Genomic DNA, 7,794 nt, shown 5'->3' on the forward strand with positions numbered 1-7,794 from the left:
ATTAAAAAAAAACAAATCTAAAATTTTGATAATGGGTCCCATCACTTTCTGGCAAACAGAGGAAGAAGAAATGAATGTAGTGCCAGATTTTATATTCTTAGGCTTAAATGTCACTATAGATTATAACTGAGGCCATAAAATTAAAGGACACTTGCTCCTTGCAAGGAGAGCTGGACAATATACTAAGAAGCAGACATGTCACCTTGATGACAAAGGTCCATTTTGTCAAAGCTGTATTTTTTACCAGTAGCAATGTATCTATGGTTCTGAGAACTGGAATATAAAGAAAACTGAGTACTTTTGAATAAACAATTTTGAATTATGGTGCTAGAGAAGACTTTTGAAGGTTCCTAAGACAACAAGGAGGATAAAATCAATCAATACCTAAATAAATTAATTCATACTCTTCTCTGGAAGGTTAAATGCTGGGGTGAAAGCTTAAATGTTTTGGACATTTCTCAGTATGATGAGAAGACAGGACTGATTAAAAAAGACCTTGATGTTGGAAAAAATTGAAGGCAAAAGGAAAAGTGAATGGCAGAAGATGGGGCAGAGAGATAGTGCCATGGAAACAATAAATATGAATTTGGGCAGACTTTGAGAAATGGGGGGAGGGACTGGTTTGTTGTTATCCTTTGTACCTGAAAAGAAGAAAAATGACATCACTGGTGATGTCTTTTGACTTAAGCATAAAATGAATTTAATTGAGGCAGAGCAACAGAAATTCACCAGCTTCACTCTCTCTTGCAGAATCATGAAAGTCCAATACCAAGACAAAAGTCAAGATGACTGGCTCTGAATGCAATGGAAATGAAATGCCTTCATCTCTTTGATATCTAAGTAAAGGGAGAAAAGTGAACATCAAGTTACATATATTTGATTCTGGAGTTACTAGGGAGTCACTTGATTTTGAATCATCATAGTCACTCAATTGCTTTTAAGTGGTTTCAGGAAAAGATGAATTATTTTAAAATCAATTTTTTCTAATAGAAAATTAGTTTGCAATTTTTTGCCTTAGTGAACACAGACTAATTTAATTATATTGGCATTAGTCAAGCTATAATTGTTCCCCTATGATTGAGAAAGTTTATGATTTAAGCCATAGTATAATTATATGCTTATAAATAAAAATTATATAAAATCTGGAATGTATCTGGGAGACTGTAGAGTACAATGCCCTCAAACAAACAAATAAATGGGAAACTTTGATCAAGGAAAATTAAGTGATTTGCCCAAGTTCATACAGTTCTAAACTGTCAGAGCTAAGATTGGAATTCAGGCTGTTGAAGTCTGGAGCTTGTGCTTTTTCCTACCTATTGGTAAGTCAGGTGTGATTTTAAATGAGCAAGGTAGAAGTTATCCAATCAGCCAGAGCAACTTAATGACTTAAACTTGGACTCCTTTCTTCCCCTAATCTTTGAAGGTTTGAATATATTTGGCAAAAATTAGCACCTATTGGAGAAATTAAAATCTTGTCCATCTGAAAAAAGAATTTCTCCACACATTTAAACATTTGAATTAAACACAATTTCTGTGAATATTAGAAAGCTGATCATAATTTAATAAAAACTAAAAACCCAACATCACTAATTCTGCCATAATGTCAATTTAGTCATCTTGAAGATTTTCTTATTAGGGTGGCTAATTAATCTGCATAGAGAAGCCAAGTTTTATTCTATGATCATGTGCTGAGGAAATTTAAGGAGGAAAATAACTCTCAAAACTGGACAAGTCTGTTTGGATGGAAAGATCATGAATTGGCTCAACCAATGAATTAACAAATAGGTTTAAATAAAGAGACAGTAGTACTCATTATCTCTGACCCAGAAGAAATCATATTACTGGGCACACAAGATAGTCAAGAACAGAAACAAGGGTCCAATATATTCCAGAATATTAACAATAGCTCTCTTTGTAGTTAAAATCTAGACATTATCAATTTTGGAAAGGACCAAAAGAAAAACTCTTTTGTAATGAACTCTTGTTCACTAGGTTATAATTTTACAATAGGAAATCAATATAAGAAATTCAGAGTAGCATAAAATGATTTGTATTAAAGAGATGTTAATATGAATTAAGCAACACTAATGTAATTATTTATGCATAGACAGATATTACTGACTCTAACAATGTTAAGAAAAAAAGATAATCATAGTGGATAAAGAGTTAACCTTAAAGTTAGCAAGACCTGTATCCAAATCCTATGTATGCAACACTGACTTTAGTCAATTTATTTAAGCTCTTAGTGCTCTATATGATTCTCTAAGTATGGAAATTGTCATTAACAGTAAGTCAGCAAACATTCATTAAGCTATGTGTCAGTAACTGTGCTTATATAGAAGGTGTTTTTTAAGTGGGGCTTCCTCATTTGAAATTTCTCTCCACCAAAGTAATAACAGATTACATATACTATTCTCTAAACCATGTAAATAAAATTAATGAATTAAAATTAAGTCAAGATATGGACAACTGAAAGTCCAATAACAAACTAGTAGAAATGGTAATGAGATAATGTCCCTTCTCTTAGCAGAAGTAGGAGAATTGTAGGGCACAATGTTAGGTATAGTCAGTTAACTTTATTTTTTCCAATATTTTTGATTAGCCAATTTTCATTGTTACAAGTATAATTTACTTGAAATACAGGTTACATGAGCACAATCTCAATTTGCAAGGAGTAAAAGGATAGTGGTGTTTTTTCTTTCTTTTTTTTTAACCTTACTTTCTCTCTTAGAATCAATACTATCTATTGGTTCTAAGGTTGAAGAGGGGTAAGGGCTAAGCAACAGGTGTTAGCCCTTGCCCAAGGTCACATAACTAGGAAGTGTTTGAGGCCACATTTGCACCTAGGACCTTCTATCTCTAGGCCTGGCTCTCAATCACTGAGCCACCTAACTGCCCACACTAGCAGTGTTTTTCAAAATGACTAAAATGTACCCAAAATAGACATTGATAAAATGTATTATTAAAAAATGATTGATATTGAGTAGAACAAAGCAAATGACCTAACTGCAAACTGACTAAAGGAGGTCTGGATAATCCTTATCCTAGTGGACTAATAAAGCATCAGATATACTTGATTATATCTTATATATTATATTATGTCATATCTTGAATATATAAATTATATATTCTTAGTGTTCAAATATTTCTCTCAAGAATATATATATATATATACATATATATGTACATGTATGTATATACATATATACACATATATTCTACCTTGTTTTGGCCTATGTGGGAATGCTCTGGACTGGTATGTACTCTGTAAGCTCTGCAAGCTCCTCTCACTGCAGCACTCACAGCACTACTCTACCCTATCACCTTAGTGATAATGTGTCCCTCTGGCTGCCCTTTGTTTTGAGGTGCTTTATTTTCTGTATTTCTGTGTTTGGAGGTTTGGGCAAACTAAGCATCTCTTCTTCTACCATCTTAGCTCACAACATGCTACCAGAGCAATAGATTGTCCTCTTCTTTTTCATAAGGTATTTTTTAAAGTATTTTGTATCTTCCTTTACCAGGATGTTAATTCTTTTTTCATTATTTTCTTTTATCAATTTCATTTCTTTTTCCAAATTTTCTTCTGTTTCTCTTCTTTTTTTTGAGCTCTTCTAGTAATTATTTTTTTTCCTAGAAACACTCTTTATTGGGAATAAAGCAGTGTATTATAGTTCACAATCATTAAATGAATAGACCTGGTGATATAATGTTGACCATTATGTGACCTGAATCTGGGAATAAGTCTTATTTCAGAAGTAGACATGAAGCAGAGATTCTTCAAAGGAGAAAATGATCACTGTGCTACTCCCTTTGAGGCATCAGATGCTTTTGGCTTCAACACTACTGACCAGAAGTATCAGTCCTGGTCAAGTGCACCAGTGATCTTCATGACAGGACCCAAGATCCCATTTTGTTTTGTTTTTTTTCCATACTAAATATAGGCAGATCAGATATTACCCCAAATTGATTTTACAAATCCACATGTCGATCTTTTTGCTGTGTCCTCTCTAGTCTAGAGTCCACTCTCTAAAGTGACTCCTGTCACGGAACCTTTCAGGTGCTCCCAGTTGTTCTATTAGGCATATAGACTAGTAAGGGTTAGGCCTGTCAGATCACCTTAAGTACATTTATACAACATTCCTGTCCCAGCCCCAGCTGCTACTGTATTGATATCATCTTCTGCACCTCCTGTTTTTTCTAGGACAACACCAAATGCACTGTAAGGCGGAGCCAGAGAGCCAAGAGCATTAACCCATAGTGCTCCTTGCCTGGTCACCAGTTTCAAAATCTGTACTTTTCTTGTCTTGGACCAGGGCATTTTTTGTGTTTCCTCCAATCTCAGGTTTAAATCATACATTACTCCAAGTGTTAAAAAACTTTCCTGTTAGAAAACATCCTCCAATGGTTAAAAAAAAAAGGCCGATTCAAACCTGCCCCGTATTTTATTGGCTCCAGTGGGTAAAATAAACTCATTTGTGTCCAATACAAGATATCTGGGATCCATATTAAATACGGAGACGGAGGACTCCTACCTGTAAGGCGAACTCTCACCAGATCTGCCTTCCAGTAGCTCAGCCCACCGCCTCGCCCACCAAAGAAGCGGGCCAGGCATCCAAGCTCCTGTTTTGATAGCCTCTCTTGCCCTCCATGGTCTCACTCCTTTCTTCTAGTCCGCAATTCTTGCTTCAGGACGCGACCCTAGAGGTGGTGGTGGCGGCTGCAGAGGCAGATGGGAAGGGGCTGGCGGCAACAATTAGTCAGCGTCACCAAGTGGACGCTGACCCCACGCTGCACCCCCCCCCCCCCCGCCCCCCCCCCCCCTCCCCCCNGGTGGTGGCGGCTGCAGAGGCAGATGGGAAGGGGCTGGCGGCAACAATTAGTCAGCGTCACCAAGTGGACGCTGACCCCACGCTGCACCCCCCCATTCCCGGGCTCCCCTCCTTCTCCCCCCCACCCCCCAGCCTGTGCCACTGCTTGCAGCTGCTGCCACTGACTCTAGGCATTATTTTTTTTATATGAACCTGATTCACATTTTTCCATTGAAGTTTTGCCTGTAAAGGTTTGGACTTTCTTATCTTCTTCTGAGTTTATATTATCATTTTCTGTGTCACCTTAACAGCTTTCTATGGTCAGGTTCTTTTTCCGTTTACTCTTCATCCAATCTATTTCTTGATTTTTAAAGTTACGTAAAAATTGGGCTTTGCTCCTGGGTGTGAGAGACTATTGTCCCAAGTTTGAGGCTTTTCATGCTCTTCTTTTCACATGTAGTTCTATGACGAATAAATTTTCAGTTCTTCCAAGGTGGTGTGAAGAAGTGAGAAATGTCCTAACTTGTTTTTGTTCTGTGTTCCGGGCTTAGAATTGTCTGTTTTGGAGCTGTGGACTAGCTGCTCTTGCCAAGGTTCTTCCTTACATGGGAACTGTGACATAGAACCCCACATGGGAAATGCAACAGAGTTCTGCAATTTTACCAGCAAAGAGCCTTCTATTACCTCCTCTGAACAGTTGTGCAACCCCTTTCCCTTCTGTTGGCTGTGAGCTCCCAATGCCTCTGTCTCTGAATCCTAGACCTGCCTCTATGGGATCGATCATCTTCGTGGATGCTTAGTGTCATTTGTGTATTTATCTAACACATTGATTTTTTAAATTTTATTTAATTAATTGATTTAGGCTATTTTTCCATGGTTCCATGATTCATGTTCTTTCCCTCCCCTCTTCCCACTCCCCTCGCATAGCCAATGAGCAATTCCACTGGGTTTTACATGTGTAAGACATTGATTTAATAAAATACAGACCACAGATCCAAGCACAGATTCCTGAGATCTTGCATTTAAGTTTTCTCTCCAATGGACATGAACCATTAACACCCACTCTTTGCAAATAATTAATTGAATAGTTCAGAAATTGAATAAAAACAATAAAGAAAATAAACCTGATTCTTGGTAACATGGAAGATAAATAATAAGATATAATAGATGGCCACCTTTGGTATGATGGTCTCAGGGAAGCCAATGTATTCATAGAAAAATTGCATTCAGGAGTCTTATAATCGTAAGTCATGCTATTTCTGCTATCCCATATAATATTTTGACCACTTTTCTAATATTATGTTTAGTTTAGGGTGCTATAATTTTGGATAGGCACAGACAAATGACAATATCTCCAGAAGAGTTTTACTAAGATAGTGAGAGGAGTGGAAAACAGGTGATATTAAGAAATAGTTGAAGAACTTGGGGCATTTAGGTAGTAAAAAGGAAAAGGAAAAGGCAAAAAAGGGATTATGGCACTTGACTTCAAGTATTTAAGAGGCTGGAATATGAAAAAAGGATGAGAATTGTTTTGATTCAAAAGAAATGTAAGGAATTTGAAAATCTGGAGTTGTAAATTTGGAAATTTCTTAATGCAAATCAAGAAATGATTGCAGATGTGAATAATAGTATATACAATAGATAGTTTGTAAACAGAGGTAGTTATTCCCTTTTTCTGGTCTCACACATGTGGATGATATCCCTTAAATTTTCTTTGTGGTATGACTTTCTATTTAGTCAAAACGCTTTCTTTCTTCTGCTTAGGAGCAGAGGGTTGTGATTAGTTTTCTTTCAAACCTGCTGTAGGAAGAACAAAAGAAATATGTTCTTGAAGCATCTGCCTCTGTCAGATTAGTCCAATTAATTTGTAAACTGGTTCCTCCAACAAGATTACCTCAGACTCATTGGGTTTGGTATTGGTTTGAATTCATATGTCTATGTGCTTATAGAGAACTATATAATATGCATCAACAAAATCTCTTTTGTTTGTTCCAAGGTCCCATTTTTGTACCATGAAATACCTCTCAACATTAATAAAATCTATTACCCTCTCTTCCTTTATAGATCATTCATCATGGCCTGTGTCTTAGAGGAAGTTAATTCCCTTACAACAAAGCCAAAGCACTAATTCATTGATAAATATGGAATTTTAGAGAAATGGATTTCTAGTCAGTCTCCTCCCTTTCTCCTCCCTAATGTTACTTCCCTTCCCACCCCCTCCCTTCTTATCATTCCCCTCTTACTATAGTGCCTTTTAAACTACCTCCCAACCTCTCTGTCCTTTGTATTGCCCCCATCCCCACCAGCCCATTTATTATCCTTCTACTTCACAAAAGGGCATGATACAATTCTCTGCCCCAATGGATCTGACTGATCTTCCCTCTCTGAGCCAATTCCAATGAGCTTAGGATTTCAGTATTACCTGTTGCCAAACTCTTCCTTCCTTCCACTGCATTGCTCTTCTCCCCCCCCCCATGCACTTCTTTATGAAATATATATTTACCCCATTTTATCTCTTTTCCCATTTCTCTTAGTATTATTCTCTTTTTTACCTCTAGTATTTTATATATTTTTTGACATGTCATCCTATACAGTTTATCACTGTAACCTCTAGGTATACTACTTCTTCTAACTATCCTAATGATAACAACTTTTAAGAGTTACCAATATCATCTTTTCATATAGGAATACAAAACATTTGAATTTATTTGGTCCCTTAATTTTTTTCCCCTTTCTTAATTAACCTTTTGGTGATTTTCTTGAGTTCTGTATTTGGGCATCAAATTTTATGTTTAAGTTCAGTCTTTCCTTCAGGAATGCTTAGAAATATGAGCTTCCCATGGTGGTACCAACGTACTCTCTATAATGCAGGGTTGCAGCAATAGTTGTTTTGTTTGTTTGTTTGTTTGTTTGTTTTGCTTTTGCAAATTCAACTGTACAGCCCTGGCAGTTAGAAGTTTTAGAATATTCACAGAAAGACAGTTGG

The 7,794-nt window shown here is 36.6% G+C and overlaps 1 pseudogene; it reads right to left on the reverse strand.

Moving 5' to 3' along the window:
* Nucleotides 1-4,012: 4,012 nt before the first annotated feature.
* Nucleotides 4,013-4,649, reverse strand: LOC123247519 (annotated as a pseudogene).
* Between the last annotated feature and the right edge of the window lie 3,145 nt (nt 4,650-7,794).

Source organism: Gracilinanus agilis, chromosome 1 (genome assembly GCF_016433145.1).
Source record: "Gracilinanus agilis isolate LMUSP501 chromosome 1, AgileGrace, whole genome shotgun sequence".
NCBI classification, from domain to species: Eukaryota; Metazoa; Chordata; class Mammalia; order Didelphimorphia; family Didelphidae; genus Gracilinanus; species Gracilinanus agilis.